Source organism: Andrena cerasifolii, chromosome 15 (assembly GCF_050908995.1).
Source record: "Andrena cerasifolii isolate SP2316 chromosome 15, iyAndCera1_principal, whole genome shotgun sequence".
In the NCBI taxonomy this organism is placed as follows: domain Eukaryota; kingdom Metazoa; phylum Arthropoda; class Insecta; order Hymenoptera; family Andrenidae; genus Andrena; species Andrena cerasifolii.
The window spans coordinates 10,013,153-10,031,244 of record NC_135132.1 but is presented as its reverse complement, the minus strand read 5'-3'; the positions used below and the strand labels follow the sequence as shown (position 1 = coordinate 10,031,244).

The following is an 18,092-nucleotide window of genomic DNA, read 5'->3' as shown; positions in this document are numbered from 1 at the left end:
ATAGTCGTTGCAAACCGCGTTTTTTAGTTGCAGAAGTTCTTTCAAGGGTGCGTTTGTGGTGGCACGAGGTGGCGGAGTGAAAAGTAATTAACTGTCTTCAAGGTCGATGAAGGTTAGCCAAGGTTGGACTGATTTTTGTTGACTCAATGCTAGGGTAGATCTTGACTGGGGATTTTTCACGTAAAATTGAATATTTGTTTGTGATACTTATGCAAGAATTAGCTTTGTAGGTTATTCAACCTCTAACTTATATCATTGCAGGAATAAATTCACGTAATAAAATGTAATTAATTATATGCACACTTTAGATTTAAACAATACTTCATTCAGACATGCAGTGACATCAGAAATAGGGTTTATGCAAATACCGAGTTTTGAATAACCGGGTTTCGATTTTTCGCACATAAATATAATTAAAACAAGAAATAAATATTTGTACTTATTTTTAAAAAATTCATTTCTTTTTAGTATTTATGGAATCGCAACAATATAACAAAATAAAATATACACTATCTATACAAAACCAAATAAATAAAAAAAATGAGAAAAACTAAAGTCCGTACAAATTCGTAAAATTTTTGAGTTCATTTAATATTTATGGGTCTGCAAAAATATAACTCAATAAACTACACTGCATACGGGGCCAGACGAAAAAAACTAAAATAACTAAAATCCGTACAAAACTTAAATTACAAATCTTTATTTCATTTAGTATTTTTCTTCCGAAAATATCAACACATGAATATTAGTTTAGAGTAAACTGACACCTACTACAATACGTTCGTGTTCGAGGCGATTTCAAGTCGAAATGTTAAAGTTTTTAACTAAATAATTAATTCATTTTTACATATTAATTCCAGTATATAAAACCGTTTCTTTTTTAAATTGAAAAACTGGATTTCGAATTTCACAAATTTATAAAAAGAAAACCCTAACCACAAATAACACCAGATATATAAACGTACAACTCAGTGGAAGGAAAAAGGTTCGTTGACTTTGGGATATTACGAGTGAGAATCATATTAAAAACATAGTCTCACCAATTTTCGACCACGGTGCCTTTCCTGTGTCAAGGTTTTTATATATTTAAAATTATCGACGGTGTCTCTATAAGCGCCGCTATTATTTATTACTTAACAATCCCCCTTAAAGGCATTCGAACCACACGCAGCCGTTGCGCCACGTGTAACAATTGAAACAATACCGATTATCTTATCGGCGCATCAATTATGTAAGAAGAAAGTCAGTTACATAGGTTGCAAGGGCTTCGACCATCGCCAGCAGAGTCGAACGACAACAATGCAGCCGCAATCCATTCTATAAATGACTTCTCGTACACGCGGACCTTGACTCGCTCAACAGTTGCGCCGATGACACGTTTTGGCGGTTAAATACTGCCCGTGAAGCCCGGCATGGCGATCGAAGCAACCACGGCGTCCCCGGCGCTTGACCTTTGTCTATAATGAAACGAACGTTCTGTACTATTGACCGACCAACATCGTCGAGGTTGCTCGAGAAAATACTCTACGAGGATCCACGCAGGTATGCATACCGAGTGACTCACTCACCACCTCGAATTACTTGTGAACTGTCTGTTACGCGAGAAATATAATGGCAAAATGGCTCTAACGAGAATCACGCTGGCAAGTGTGCAAATCTTTCGCTGAAGAACTGAAGTTTTCAACCCGTACACTTTCATAGTAGGGTTTATGCAAACACCGACTTCTGAAAGAAACGGTTTTCGAATTCCATTATTCCCCATAAAATCGGTTTTCGATTTTTCACAAAAATATAATCGAAGTAGAAAATAAATATCTGTACTTATTTTAAAAAATTTGAGTTTTTTTTAATATTTATGGAATCACAAAAATATAACAAAATAAAGAATAGTCTATCTATACAAAACCAAATAAAAAAAATTAAAAAACAAATCCGTGCAATTTTTATCTACAAAAATGAGCCCTTCGAATATAACACAATAAAATACACTGCGTAATAAACCAAATGAAAAAAAAACTGAAAATACTAAAATCCGTACAAAATATAGATTATAAATCTTTATTTCATTTAGTATTTTTCTTCTGAAAATATGAACTCAGGGAGATTAGTTTCACAGTGAACTGTTACCTACTACAATATGCTTGTGTTCAAGGCGGTTTCAAGTCAAAATGTTAACGAATGTTAATCAAAATCTTAAATGTCAACTAGTAAAAAACCGGGTTTTTTAAATTTAAAAACCGGTTTTCGAATGTCACAAATTTATAAAAAAAAACGGTTTTTAAAAACGAACAAATCCTACTTCGTAGTTTTCTATTCAGCGTCTTATAATCTTTCGAAACGCGGAGTCAAACGTCACTCGTTACATTTAAAATACAAAAAGCAGAATAAACCGAATTATACGCACACTTGATACCACACACCTTTAGTTCGAACTATTATTCGTATAACAAACAGTTTACAAGTTCACGGTGCTATGGTTAGGTGACTCACCCTGGAAACATACTCGTTCTCGAAAACATCCTGCGGCTTTTAACGCTTCCTAATCGACAATCGAATCACATAACGCGAGAGGTACGTATACATATCTCGAAGATACTAGCGAGCACAGCGAGGCACGAAGGCAATGCCACTATAAGAATCTCTAGCTAGAGGAAAAAACACAGCTACCTCATTGGACGATTAACGAGAAAGGTGCAGTGGTCGTCGATGCTATCTAGCGATTATTCGAGGCATAATCGCACGTTACTCGCGAGATCTCTCGCACCGTGCTCTAGTGCCTGTTTATAATTGATCTGATTACTCTGCCGTCCACTGGAGCTTCTGGGTTTCGAGCCTAGCCCTTTCAGAATCCTACCTACCGCAGTTGGTTGGCCCCCCGGAACACGGAAAAAGTTTGTACTGCGGTTATACTTTGTCCACTGCGCAAACTCGACCGGTCGTCGTTCGACTCGGTGGTCGGCCTCCCCACCCTTGGCCCCCAGACTAACCTGGCCGTGAACAGGCGCGACGCTATTAAACGTCCGAAGGAAGAAATATTCGCCAGAATTTCGCGCGATCGCATGGCACTAACGATTCACGCGATACCTGCGCGACAACGGACGCAATCGATCGTTTAATCTCGGCACGGACCGACGAACACGGGATCTGTCAATGTTTGGGACGCCTCTCCCTTCGGCAAGTGTGATTTCTCGAGCACGGGTAGGTTTACGTTTCTTTTAATTAGAACGGTTAATGACAAATAATTTCACTCACCCTTTGGCTGGCTTCGATGTCAATTCGCGGGGAATAAACAGGCACGGAGACACTTCCGGAAACCACAACGCGAGTCGGAATAATTTTTGGCGGCAATTAGTGTAGTACTACCGGAAGCTATGGCAGCCATATTGGAACGGGCTTGGGAGAAGGAAAAAGCGCGGTACTCTTCCCCCTCCCTTCTCAAATATATTACCACGGGAAGAGAATCGAGAGAGCCTCGCGAATCTGAAATCCTGTATCTTTAATCTTCGAACCACTCCGAAATTCCTAAAACGGCCACCGCCCGATTCGACCAACCTCGAGGCCCGATTTCTTCTCGCACGTTTCGCTTGATCGAGCCATCGATCAAACCCAAGTGGAGCCCAGACTTCTTTCGATATTCGCCGTAGGTATTCAAAGTATTCCACGTAACTCTAGCGCCCTTCGTTAGCTACGGTCCTGCGCGTAGCACCCTCTCGCTTTCTCCCACCCTCGTGGTCGGTATGGCGCCTCTGTTCCGTCTCTCTCCCACCGTCATTCCCGCGCAGCTCGCGCAGCGAAGGTGCGCTATGATCGCTGCTCCTCCGTCTCCGTCGTTCGCTAGGCTTCCCCCTCTAGTCCCCATACGTTCGGCGTGGAGGGGCGCGGGTGAAGGCGGTCTGGACGACAGTCCTTCCGCGGATTGCGGATATTGTGTCGCGAAGCCCCGTGCCAAGGTGTTCTTGCTGCCGCGGGTTCCTGCGCCGGAGGAAGTACAGTGGCGTCTCGTCTCGCGTCGGCGGCCCGCTCGTCCCATCTCCGCCGTTTCCTCGTACCGCCCGACCGAGGGGAACGCGTTTCAGGGTCGACGGTCGCGTTCTCGGCAGTGTTATCGCGCGTCCCTCGGTGCTCCCTACGGAATCGCGGCACCGGCTGTAAGGTTAGGTTCGCCGCTGTCACATCCGCGTGCTCTGGCGAGGCTGACAGTGGTTTCACCGCCGCAGACGACAGTGAAAGCAGTGGTCCGTTGTTCTCGCGTGTGCACGGCGGAAGGAGGACCGGCAGGTTCGCGAACGCTGCAGTGGAAATGGGGCTGAGGTGATCCTGGCACGCTACCACGCCTGAATTTCTCCGGTGAGTGACTATGGAAATGTTGACTTTGCGCGAGACGCTCCTCCTGCGTTCGATCGTCCTTCGCCCGCCCCCCCCCCCCCCCTGTTTACTGACTTTTTGCTCGCGGGATTCTACGTGGGAATTGGCGTCTGACGGTTGGGTTTTGAATCGCCCATGTTCTCTCGACGGTGTGCGAGCGCGTCCGTGTGTTGTTTCGCCCCGCGAAATTTGAATTAGAGGAAAGCAGATAATTTGCATGGCGGTGTTTAGGTTAGACTGGAGCGCGTGTTATCTCGAGGTAATTTAGACGTTCGCGATGATAAAATCGAGGGCTTAGCCGAGCGAGGCTTAGCCTTAATCCAGAGTGAACATAGTTTATAGCGAGCTACGAGTAGTTTAGAATCCTCGTTTCGTTTATCCTCCGAGCTCGAAGCGTGGCAACGACTTGTTTGCCGGCTGTTCCGAAAAGAGGGCCGCGGAATATCTGAATTAGAGCGAAGGACGGGGAGATGGAATGTCTGTGGAAAGCATCGATGGTAAAAGGTAGGCGATCGCGAGGAAAGACGGAAGTTCATCTCCGGTGTAACGGCGGGGACGTGTAACGAAGTCAATCATCTTCGCTCGCTCGTTTGCCCTGCTCTCCTCGAGCGAGGGAGATAGACTCGGGTATTAATTAACTTTTCTGACAAGTTATTAGCGCGACGAGATCAAAGACGCCACGGTATTACTCCCCGCCCCGTTCTTCTTTCTCCCCTCGTCCGGTTCCCCTAGATTCTAGATCGTCGGACCGTGGCCCGTAATTAAGACGACCATCGCGTGCCTAGGTGTCCGCGTTAATCACCTTGTTTACAGAGCTGCGCTCAGAGGACGTGTTACGAAAGCGAAGAATTCGCCGGACAATTACCATGTATTACACCTCGAATAGTACGCTCGATGCGCTTGCACCGTCGGGGTCAGAAACGCCCTGGCACTTTCGCCGTATTAAGGGGGTATACCCGTTTGAACCCTCGGAAAATGTATACATTTTGTGGATTTTTTTACAAGTCAACGGTTTGATGCAGATTTCCCGTTTTTTAACTATGTTTACATAGTATTATGAACTACTTATAAAAAAAGTTTCGGTTAAAAAACTGTTGTTTTTCGGAAGTTACGGATACATGTCCGAAAGTCTCTCGATTTTAGACGGCTAAACGGTGGCCCTAAAAACTCGCGCTACGTTCAACCAATTTACTTCAAATTTTGCATGCAGAATCGTAATAAGATTCCGCATCGTCCAACGAAGGCTTTTTTTATTTCGATTCCCCGTTTATTATTTATAAAGGAAAAAGGTGGATTTTTCTCTTAGAAAAATTTAACTTTACCTTTGATCTCTCAGCATTTCTTTATTTTTCAAAATTTTCAAAATCGCCTTCGTTGGGCGATGCGGAATCTTATTATGATTCTGCATGCAAAATTTGAAGTGAATTGGTTGAACGTAGCGCGAGTTTTTAGGGCCACCGTTTAGCCGTCTAAAATCGAGAGACTTTCGGACATGTATCCGTAACTTCCGAAAAACAATAGTTTTTTAACTGAAACTTTTTTTATAAGTAGTTCATAATACTATGCAAACATAGTTAAAAAACGGGAAATCTGCATCAAACCGTTGACTTGTAAAAAAATCCACAAAATGTATACATTTTCCGAGGGTTCAAACGGGTATGCCCCCTTAACGGGCACGTTAATTTCGCTTAATCGACGAGTAGAAACGTTGTCGCCTGTAAAAGTAGCTTTCCTTTTCGCCTTCGGTCGCAAATTGCTCTGCATTACTTTCACTCTAATACCACATGCATCGCCTGGACTCCCCGGCTACTTTTTGAAGTAGAAACGAGTAGAGACCATGGTACGGGTACCCGTGCACTATTTCACGTGTATTTAAATACACGTGTATCAACGTATTTGTGTATTTTCATCAGAATTGGGCATTAACTGCGGGAGAATGGGCAATGGCGGTCACTTAAGCAATAAGTGCAATAAAACCGAGTGATGTTTTTCAATTTTAAGGATTATCGTTGCCTCTAAAAAGAAGCTCGCTTATTACCAGTAACGCCTTAATTTTTTGTATCGAAATAGGTAATCGATTAAATGAATCTTGTTAATTTTATAATTGTGTTATTAGTTACGATCTGAAAATTTGTAATCCATACTTTCCGCATATTATTCTAGTAAATGTAAGAATATTTTAAAATTGGGAGTATTAACTCGCTTTCTAAATTAATCGTTATAGTCTTTATTCCGTTGTTAAGAATCGGTAGAGTCGAGAAGGTCTTTCCCGAGTCCCGGTCTGTAATCGACTGCCTTTCCGTCCCGTGGAAAGTCCCCTCTTGTCCTCTTGGGAAAAACTCTTAAGGACCCCGATGCCAATTTATGATATTTATGGTGTCGCACTGGTCGGGCCCATCGTCGCTGTAGGCGTCACGCTGGCCGCGTCTGCGTAAGCTCAACTTTGCAGCCCCTTTTACAAGGTGATGCTTCATTATTGCTAACGTAAATATATTTAAATACATTAATTCTTTTATGAATCTCACAATCCCCCAGAGTTCTGGGATATCTATAGATATTAAAAATCAGACGAATCAAAATACGGACACGTTAATATACGCGTGTTTATAAATACACGAGTATCTAAATTCACGTGTATTTAAATACACGTGAAATAGTGCACGGGTACCCGTGTGCTAAAAGATACACGGATCGAGGTACAGATACGTGTAATACACGCGTACACGTGTATTGAAATACACGTGAATTAGGGATCTCTAGAAACGAGCCGAGTTTCACGATAGCCTTCGAGGGCCGTGCTCGGGGATTTCTTTGTCCCCGCGTGGCGTCTTTTGTCGAAACTTGCCGCACCTGCGCCTTTGTCGATACCTGTTTCGGTGCACCCTGCGTCGCCCTGCCGGCGCGTACGGGGTTTTTCTGCCCCCTCGCCCGCGACATACGCACCTGCCCCTGCGAATATCGCGTCCGTAGTAATCCTGCGCTGGAAGGGGCCCCGGCGTTCGTGCGCTCGGTGCCGCTCGGCCGTGCAACAGCTCGAAGGAGGTTGCGTAACAGTTTCCCATGGAGGCAGCCGGTTCCGTCGGCGTGGCGCGTCCGTTGTTCCGGCGACAGGCGATGGAAACTTCCGTCCTCGGGCCTGCTTATCGGTCGAATAAAATATACCGGGGGGGTAATCATCGGGGCCCTCGTTGTCTTTGGACATAATTCCTCGCTGATTCGCTACCCCCTTCAAGGCCAGCCGTTTTGATGTACACAGGTGCGCGGGCGACGCCGAGTTGCTTCTTTTAAAAGTGATAAATGTACCAGCGACAGTGCTGTCATGAACCCGGGGTAGAACAAATTCGAATACTTGCATAAAACTGTAGCGGAGTAAACCTCTTACTTAAGAAATTAACAATCACTTTATTTTATGCGAAAATAATACACAGAGTTTGCATTTGCTAGGGACCGTTTAAAACGGTCGACTGCCTTCCTCGACAGTTCCGTTCCGAGTCTGCCAAGCGCTCTTTTCCCGTTGGCCACCAAATTTCCCCTGGCACGTCCTTTTCCTCGGCTTAGGGCAATAAACAGCCCACTCAAGTGGCCTTGAACTCTCCTGCAGGCCAGGATGGGTTTTGTGCTTACAAAACGAAACACGTCTTTATTATACAGTATGTTGGAGTACGACTTCGCAGTACCAAGAGTCAAAGCTTTCTAAACCTAGAGACGTACTCAGGGATGAACGTCGACAAGTTGGAGAATCCTATTGGTTGTTCTATTGCGAGGGTGTGGGAAATGGAACTGGTAAGGGTAGAAGTGGTAGCCTGGAGAAAGTTCGGTCGTAACGGTTTGGAAAAGAAGGGCCTTGGGGCCTACGGCCTATTCCGCCTGTTTACCGTTAAGTTACGGACGCTCGAAACGGACTAAGGGTCTTAAGAGAGTGGCAATGACCAGATGTGCTTAAAAGAGAAAGTCGCGAAGCTAGGTATCTAACAGTGCACTCGGCGGAATTATCAGGCAATTAGGATGCAAGTTTAGTCGCAAGTGGCTCGGTGGTTTTGCGCGTGGATAGGGGTCGTTTGAAGGGCATCTGCGAGGAGATAGAGACACACGGAGGGCTTGGTGGGCTCGTGAAAGTGGGCGAGTTCCTTCTGGCGTTTGTTTTGCAACGCGCACACGTGGCTACCAGCGGTTACGCTCGCGTTTGGAGACTGGATCCCCGCGGCCGTGGGAGGAGAAAGGGTGAAGGAAAGAGCGAGGAAGAAAGCAGGCATTGACGAGAGCGAGAGCAGGCAGAGGAGATGCTATCGGAGGGAGAAAGGATCAGGGAACTGGTTGTGTGTTTCGGGCTATCTTCTGTAAACTGAAAATGTTTCTTTGACGGAGGACACGGGAGTTTGTTCTGGTGTTGGATTCCGAGGCACTGGGTCGAGTGCAGCACGTTAAAATAATTCTAAGTCTTGCAAGAGGTTTTTTATTTTGAAAGTAGTGTCTTCGGGGTTCGACGGAAGTTCCGCTCTTAGGTGGTAGAATTGTTTGGGTGTTTTAGGATTTTGGAACGGGATTATGTATACGGGAGTAATGGAAAATGGGAGACGTGGGAGAAACTGTGGACGGTGCAAGGGTCATGGGAGTGACTGAAAGTTGTAATCGCTCTACGCGATGTTTGCGAAGATGATTACAAGCGATGCGCTCGCATATGCTTAGGCCTTAGGATGTTTGTCTGATATGGTTAGCTGGCATCCAACGCTAGGAGCATCATTCATTATTGTCTTTGTTGATTGAGGTCGTTGGGGACTTCGTAGCTAATTCAATCAATTTAGGGAAATTCCACGCTTCTAAACCGGTTTTTTTTTTATAAATTCCTGACATTTGAAAACCGTTTTTTTTTTTTATAAATTGGGGACATTCGAAACACGAGTTTTGTTTATTAATTTGGTGATATTTAAAACCGTTTTTCTTTTTATAAAATTGTGAAATTCGCATAGCGGTTTTTAAATTTAAAAAATCGCTTTCATATACTAGAAAGTTAACATTTTGATTTGAAATCACCTCGGACAGAAGTATATTGTAGTAGGTAACTGTTTGCTGCAAAACTAATCTTCACGAGTTCATAGTTTCGGAAGTAAAATACTAAATGAAATAAAGATATATAATTTACATTTTGTACGGATTTCAGTTTTATTATTTATTTTTTTTTAAATTATTTGGTTTTGTGTAGATAGAGTATATTTTATTTTGTTATATTGTTGTGATTCCATAAATAGTAAAAAAAACTGAAAAATTTGCTTAAAATAAGTACAAATAATTATTTTCTATTATTGGTTGTGGGGTGGGTGATTAATTAGTCTTTTGTTACTACAATCTAAAACTTTAATTAAGAAAGAAGTTGGAATATACATCTGTAACAGACAAGACGCTAAGAACGAATAGCCTCAACGAGAACCGAGAGAAAAATATCGGTGCCCACTCGGCTCAATCAGAAAAGGAACATCTTTCCTTCTGCAAACAATAAACCATAATCGCAGTATTTCCTCTTAGAGTGTTGATTCAATTTTGACCTTTACATTCCAACGTGCATTCGCGGCAAACATCCAACATCTATTTTAATTATATTGTTTATGCAAAAATTCGAAAACCGGTTCAACCTGTTTTTTGGGGATAGTGGAATTCGAAAACCTATTAAACCTATTAATTCCAAGGACAAAATATTTTTCGCGCAGTCGATTCGCCATGAATTCGCCAGTTACGCGCCAGAACAAAACAGTGGTTTTAAAAAATATTTGTGAAAAAGTCACTAAGTGAAAATTAATTCTTATTTAAATGGAAGCCATTTATTAAATCTAAAAAAATGAAGCGATTAAAGAACACTAATTTTTAATTGGTCTGATTACAACTAACCATTATGAACGATTAAATTTTTTGTGGGCTACCAGTGGCCGTTATCAGTGACCTGAATTTTATTTTGGTCACCGATAACCATTATCAACCGCAAAAAATTGCTCTCGTTACATTCGAGCATTGTCACATACCGTTATTAACATTAGCGACAATTAGTATTCATTGACAACGTGATAAAAAATATAATTACAAGCCTTATATATTTTATTAAGCAAAAAAGAAAGGTTTGAAAATATATGAAACAAACAATAGGATAAAAGATATTGTACCAGAATTTACCATTTTTTTTGCTTAATAAAATATACAAGTATTGTAATTAATTATTCATAATGGTAATTCGTAACCAAAATCATTCACTCCTATGCCATAACTACTTAGCTTTGCTACTCGGCATCGTCCGAAATTTAGTTTCTGATTTTATAAAAAGAAAATTTTTTATTTATCTTTTTGTGAAAATACATTCATCTGGATTAATTAGGCATAATGAGCATAGATTTCGCGAGCCCTGAGTTTCCCGTTCGAGAGTTTTTAGTCGACAAACACACAAACACTTTATGCTTTATATATTAAGATATTAACTCTAGCACCGCAACTTTAAAAATTTGCCTCACAACAGTCACGATCTCCGCAAGAAAGTGTTAAAATTCGCAACCCTCGCAATTCCCCCGCCGAGCGAACCCGTCTCCGCCTTTCCCTCGAAAACAAAGTGTTTTCGCCGGGGCCGCATCCGAAGCGCGCCACCTCGGCAAGACGCGACGCCGAGGAACGGAGCCACAGGAACTTACGAGCAACGAGGGGAGGAAATGAGTGCGTGGGAGGAAATGAGCCGTGATTAAACGCCGACTTCTCCGTTACTTTGCATTCTATTTTCCGTGCTGGCTGGCCGGGGCCTACATAAACCCATCTGGCTCGTTGAAAACTCAAGCGGCGTAACCTGGTTTCCAAATCGAGTGTCCCGTTCGCATCTCGACGCCGTTCAGTCTCTCGTACCTTAACCCACCGCCTCAATCGCGTCCACTTGCGCGCTCAACGAAGTTTTCAGCCTGTCGCCTAATTAGGACCACAGGGGCCGGAGGAATTAAAGCGACACGCTCGCAACAACGCCCCTAGGTGCACGGGTGGAGAGCGAAAGGGGGCCACTGCCCCTCTGGCTTTTGAGAAAAAAATCGCTGATTTTTAAAAACTGATCTTATTAACTTTATACTAAAACAGTGAATAATTTTAATTTTCGAATTTTTTTAAACGGGTTCGGGGCTACTCCACTCAATGCCATCGCAAGGGTAGTTTTTCCTTTACTGTATTTTTCTGTAACGTCGCTCTAAAGTTGCCAGCTTCCTGGAAAAAAAATCTAGGGAGGTCCTTGGCTAAATTGTCTCCTCTCGCTGAAAAATGTAGCGCGTGCAAACTGGCTCCCCCCCCCCCTTCACCGTTCCGCGGTTCAGATAATCTAGCATCGATCAGATAACAGCCTCTTTTTATCCTTAACGACGAGTTATTAGGCAATTACGTGGACGTCTGTGGACAGCCAGAGCGTGAATAGGTAATTACGCGAGCGCGGGCATGATTCACTAAATTGGATCCGCCATCTCCGAACGACCGCGAGCACGTAGCGTCCCCGCTGCTAATTCACGGTATTCCGCGACTTTTCCCCCGGCATCTGCTGCCAAGTCACACATCCTGGCGCAGGCTGGAATAAAAATGGCGATGTAGTCGGCGGAGGGACTATTTGGCCATTTTTTTCGAGAAATATTGGCGGCACGCTCCGGTTTCCTGCGGCGGAAGTGTCTGCGACTTCTCGATGGGCACATTTGGCTGGGCTTCTGGGCAAGGCGATTTGCGAGGGTAGCATGGGGAGGTTTAACTCTCAGATATAACCGTGACCCGAGCCGAATTTATTCTCGGATAGTACCTTCTTAAAGATGAACTTCGGTTACATACAAAATGAGCGAAAATCTTTGAAAATCGGAGGAATGAATCTGCATGCAATAGTAAAAGTAGACTCAAAATTTTAGAAAAATTCATTCGGTAGGTTTTAAATTATTTAACTTTCAATTTAACGCGTATTCTTATGGGAAACGCATTGAGAAATATAACTGCGAAATTAGGAGTGAAATAATAGGCCAAAGTTTTTGAAATCTTGTGTGCGGAAAGATCAAACACTCAACAAAATTGTCACCAAAATTCCGGGCAATTGATTCGATGTTTTTTTATATGAAAGAAAATGACACGGAAACTGTTTTTTACTCGATGAAAAAATATTTGGGACAAAATTTTAGGGGTGTCATGGGGGCTTGCGGTGTAATAATTAAGTAGCTTTTTGTTATTCTGTTTTTTATCGAGATATGATGGTCACTTTGTGCTTTTTAGATGAAAGATTATAGAACGCTGAGTGGAAAATTATTTTTGTTAAAATGGTACATAGTATAAATGAAGTAAATTCAATTGTTAAATAAAATAAATAATAGTGGGATAGATTAATGTTACTAGTAAGATACCTAGATTAATATTTTTCAATGCTTTTCTCACTAAATTAAATCAACAATTGAATGGGAATATTGAGATTTTAATTATTATTCTGATTATAATGGATATATTTATATTTACGGTTAAGAAAATTATTCCTAAAAATAGAGTTGTTCTAGTAAATGAAATACATAAAATAAATAATTCTAGCATTATAGATTTTAAATGTAATAATTATTCTGGTACATGATATAGTTGAGATTTCTAAAGTTATTCATCTTAATATTATAATTAATTTCTGAGATATTCTTCAGTGAATGATCCGTATGTAGGGGAGACCGGGGCTAAAAGTTCCGGGGGTAAGTTGTTCCGACGGCTCTATCTTCAAAATAAAAAGAGCGTTGTACTTTAAATTATTTTTTCCGTGTGAGTTGATCACGCCACTCTGTCCCCCACTTTAATAGCGTCCGCGACAGCGAATTGTGTGGTTGTAAGCAAGGCCCTATTAAGCCGCGTATTCACCTGCGCATTCGCCCCGAATGTGCATTCGGCGCGCACCGATTTTTTGCTCGTCCGGTGTTCGGCGCTTGTTCGGGGCGCGGCGCGCATTCGGGCCGATCCGCTTGTTGGCGGTCCATCAAAGCGCGCATTCGGGTCCGAACAATACCATGAAAAGGACGCCGCAAATTTCACTCAACCCCGAACGCGCGCCGAATGCGCGCCGAATGCGCGCCGAATGCGCGCTGAGCTCCGAACGGGCAAAAAATCGGTGCGCGCCGAATGCACATTCGGGGCGAATGCGCAGGTGAATACGCGGCTTTAGTCGCGTACCAGATAAGTAAAAATTTTTCTATCATTACTTTTTGGTCTATTTCAATTATTTAACGTAGATATTATAGATTGAATCGTCCTTATGGATCAAATGACATTTAAGAACATGGTGTAATAGTGTTTATCGTTTGAATACATGTATAAGCAGAATAATCTTTGAAATTGCTACATGTGTCGGTAGGGGCTAGTTGTTACCGTGACTTGGGGCACGTTGGTACCGTAAAAACTTGCCCCGCCGCAAATAGGTCTGTGAAGATAGCACCCCCAAATTCGATTTTTTAAAAAAACTCAACGGCATTCGTTTGTTCATCGTATGCCCATGTTTGCCCATAAAAAAATTTCGTTTGCCCACCCTTCAAAAAAAAATTATGGCAAAATAAAAAAATTTGTCTTCATCACCCACGATGAATGCATTTCAATTTTTTAAAAGAAGGATACGAATATACCCGACCTGGCCACGTTTGCCCACTCTCAGATTTCATTTGCCCACCCTCCAGAATTTAAATAAAAAATAAAAACCTCGAAAAGAAGGGTACAGGTGAAGCGATCGCGTTAAAGTTCGATTTTTCTAGAAAATATTATCAAAATCGTTCTTTCAACGATGCAGTCCGTTAGTTTAGATGTAGAAGAGATTTGCCCATGCATTAATTTCGTATGCCCACCCTCCAGAATCGAATTATTAATAAAGATAGCCAAGAAGTGCGGTGCCCGTTGAAGCGATCGCGTTAAAGTTCGATTTTTCTGGAAAATAATATCAAAATCGTTCTTTCAACGATGCAGTCCGTTAGTTTAGATATAGAAGAGATTTGCCCATGCATTAATTTCGTATGCCCACCCTCCAGAATCGAATTATTAACAAAGATAGCCAAGAAGTGCGTCGTTGGAAAGAATTCGAGAGTATCGCAGACATCTGTTTACGTTTCGGCAGTGGCACTCGGCGCTGCGCCCCTTTAGTTAGGGTAGCAGCGCTGCGTGTCGTCATCGAACGTGCCGAAACGTAAACAGATGTCTGCGACACTCTCGAATTGTTTCCAACGACGCACGAAAGTCAGTCGGTCTACAGAGTTCGGGCGCAACTCTTGCGAGATCGTGCGTTCATTTACGGTTTGTGAAGTAACTGTGACATTATATTATTTTCCGTTGTGCGATATCATTGCGGTAATTAGTGAAAAATGACTAGAAAACCACTCTGGTATTATTCTGCACATGCTGCAGATGTGTGAAAAGTGTGAAGTATTCGATGAGCGATACAAATTGAAGTAGATAACATGTCACCAAACACCTTTAACCTTTAAGGTAAGAACAATTGATTTTGATAATTCATTCGGAAAAAAACGAACAGAAAGGTATTCGGTTCAACGGGCACCGCACTTCTTGGCTATCTTTATTAATAATTCGATTCTGGAGGGTGGGCATATGAAATTAATGCATAGGCAAATCTCTTCTACATCTAAACTAACGGACTGCATCGTTGAAAGAACGATTTCGATAATATTTTCCAGAAAAATCGGACTTTATCGCGATCGCTTCAACGGGTACCGCACTTCTTGGCTATCTTTATTAATAATTCGATTCTGGAGGGTGGGCATACGAAATTAATGCATGGGCAAATCTCTTCTACATCTAAACTAACGGACTGCATCGTTGAAAGAACGATTTTGATAATATTTTCCAGAAAAATCGAACTTTAACGCGATCGCTTCAACGGGTACCGCACTTCTTGGCTATCTTCATTAATAATTCGATTCTGAAGGGTGGGCATACGAAATTAATGGATGGGCAAATCTCTTCTACATCTAAACTAACGAACTGGACCGTTGAAAGAACGATTTTGATAATATTTTCGAGAATAATCGAACTTTAACGCGATCGCTTCATCTATACCCATTTTTTCGCGGTTTTTATTTTTTATTTAAATTCTGGAGGGTAGGCAAATGAAATCTGAGAGTGGGCAAACGTGGTCAGGTCGGGTACATTCGTATCCTTCTATTAAAAAATTGAAATGCATTCATGATGGGTGATGAAGACAATTTTTTTATTTCGTTCATAACTCTTTTTTGGAGGGTGGTCAAACGAAAATTTTTGATGGGCAAACGTGGGCAAACGATGGACAAACGAATGCCGTTGAGTTTTTCCAAAAATTCGAATTTGGGGGTGCTATCTTCACAGACCTGCCGCAAATGTATAAATTGTTTCCGCTGTGCTTTAAAATGCGAACATATGAATGAAAGGCGGAAAGGGACACGACTTCGATCGAAGATATGCGTAAAGATAAATAAAAACTGTCGCTTTTGGTTTTCTTTTAAAGATAATACATTTTTGTTGGTCCGAACCTTCATAAATTACCATTATTAATAAAATTCTGCTTTATTTCATTAGAAAATGAAATATTTCATTAAAAGGCAACTCTTATATCATAGTAACAACTTACCCCAATGCGATAACAACTTGCCCGATATAGGGGTAAGAAGTTCCGCTTCGATCAGCCACAAATAAATTACTTTCTATGGGAAACCTATTACAATATATTAAACACAAGCTTAAAATCAGAAGATATAATAAATTTAACAAGAAATTAGTCAATAGTGAAGAGAATAACTACATTATTTTCCAGTCATTTTTTATGTTTTATCGAAATCGGAACTTTTAGCCCCGGCCTCCCCTACGCTTGTCCGCTTGATTCCCGTTAGAACTATATATATTTATATTTCGCGCGCCCTCTAGATACCATGCAACTTTTGTTCCGAACATTTTCTGCCAATAACAAACAGTTTACAAGTAATTTAAGGCGACTCGCTCCGTATACCTCCATTTGAATTTGAAATTCGAATCCCAGAGTGATGCTCATCTCCGAGCCCGCGTTCCACGGTTCCTACGGAGTCCCTGGAATGATTAGATCTCCGTGCCCGTCCCAATACCGCCGGTCTGAGGCGTTTCCACGACGACAATAATTCCGTGATAGAGCGGCGCACGAGGAAGCTGCGCCGTGTAATCTCGAAACGTTTAATTCCATCGGCCCTCATTAAAACGATCCGGCTCTCGCGGCTGAAAATAACGAGAGCTTTAATTGTCGCGTCTAACGAGAGGCTACAATTGCTAGGCTGCCGCCTCGCGCTAAACGCCGCATCCTATACATCGCGGCCTTCTTCCCCGCGAATCCTATCTTCCTCCATCGTCGAAACGAGGCAACCGTCGTCTAGTTCCATTTCCACCATCTCCAGCTCCGCCTAATTCGAAATAGACCGACCCGCGAAGCTTCCATCCAAGTCCCAAACGCTCCTTCTTGCGTCGTTAACCCTTAACGCGGGGCGTATCGCACCCCAGGCAATATTTCAAGCTCAAATATCCCACCTTTACGAATTTTAAGAACTCAATATTAAAGCTTAATAATTTGGTGAATTTTAACTCGCGCGAATTTCACAAATTTTATCTCGTCGTATAAAAATTTACATTTCCAGAGAAAGGCACTTAAAAGTCAAAGGATTCAGAAGCACGAAAATGGAAGCTCAAAAATTACACACGTGACAAATTTCCGATTATAAAAAGATGCGACCCCGGAGGGTTAAAACTCCCCATTGCTGATCCATTGAACCCACTTGGAAGATCGATTAGGCACGATCGCCTTTGCCCGTGGTACTTTTTTCCCCGCCATTCCCGGTTTAAAGGAAGCCAGCCCGCGTTGTCCACCCCGTTACGAGGATTAGATTTCCCAGCGGCGATTACACTTTTCCCCTGGCTCGCAGACAATCGGGCCTCCGGCGATCGGTGAGCCGTAAAATAAATTTTCCTAGCGGGGGTGTCGCCCGCGATAGATAGGTAGCTGTCGAGGGGTTGTGTGGCGATGCACGTTGCAGTTGCGGCCTGCCGGGCCTGGGTGGTGTATCTGGAGGAAAGTCGTTTCCTCTCCGTTTCGTCGCCTCTCCCATTCCGTGGATATCATCGAGATATCACCTAGCAACGAAAGCTGATAGCTGCCGGCGAATCGATAGATGCCCTGTAATGCAATATACCGGATGGTACTCATCGGCCTTCGGCCTATGCCACCTCTATCATTTAGAGCCTCTCCCCTTTCTCTTCGAGCCCCGGCCGTCGAGCGGCCTATCAGCCTCTCCGTGTATGTACCTAGGGGGCCCATGTACCTCTGCTCCTTGAGTAAATACATTTATCCGCGCGCAGATTGTCGCGGGGCGCGAAAGTCGAGAATCGGGAGGGTGGGTGGTCTTTTGCGTAACAGGCAACGTCTCTCGATCCTCTGGATTGCTTTCTGCCGTTGATTGGGACTCTCTGGAGAATTGTTTGACGCTCAGGTGATTTATTCATTCCACTGGGAAATTATTCTAGTTTTATTCTGATGCGCGATCTCTATTTTTAGGCTTGCTGAATTAATTCTGCTCGATTTTATTTGATCCTTATTGTTGGTGAAAAAATTTCCACTGGTGATGGGACTCGAACCCGAGAATCTCGGGAGTCCTCTGCATTACTGGTCAGGCGCGTTACCAATTCCCCCAAAGTCGACTCCCCAATGTTACTCTCTTCGGAACTGTACAAATAGT

The 18,092-nt window shown here is 42.8% G+C and overlaps 2 protein-coding genes across 3 annotated transcripts in view; one reads left to right on the top strand and one right to left on the bottom strand.

Annotated features, from left to right (window-relative positions):
- The window catches only part of Beta'cop (coatomer subunit beta'), a 106,847-nt gene that overhangs the window by 39,180 nt on the left and 49,575 nt on the right, over positions 1 to 18,092 (bottom strand). Inside the window, exon 1 of one of the 2 annotated variants that reach the window (XM_076828407.1) lies at positions 1,252 to 1,442. The exons of the other annotated variant lie outside the window; for it this stretch is intronic. The gene's annotated coding sequence lies outside the window, so the exon portion shown is untranslated. Of the gene's footprint in view, positions 1 to 1,251; positions 1,443 to 18,092 lie in introns of those variants that run through there. 2 annotated transcript variants of the gene reach the window in all.
- The window catches only part of Alpha-man-iib (alpha-Mannosidase class II b), a 106,429-nt gene continuing 92,209 nt past the window's right edge, over positions 3,873 to 18,092 (top strand). The window contains exon 1 of the mRNA XM_076828403.1: positions 3,873 to 4,347. The gene's annotated coding sequence lies outside the window, so the exon portion shown is untranslated. The remainder of the gene's footprint in view (positions 4,348 to 18,092) is intronic.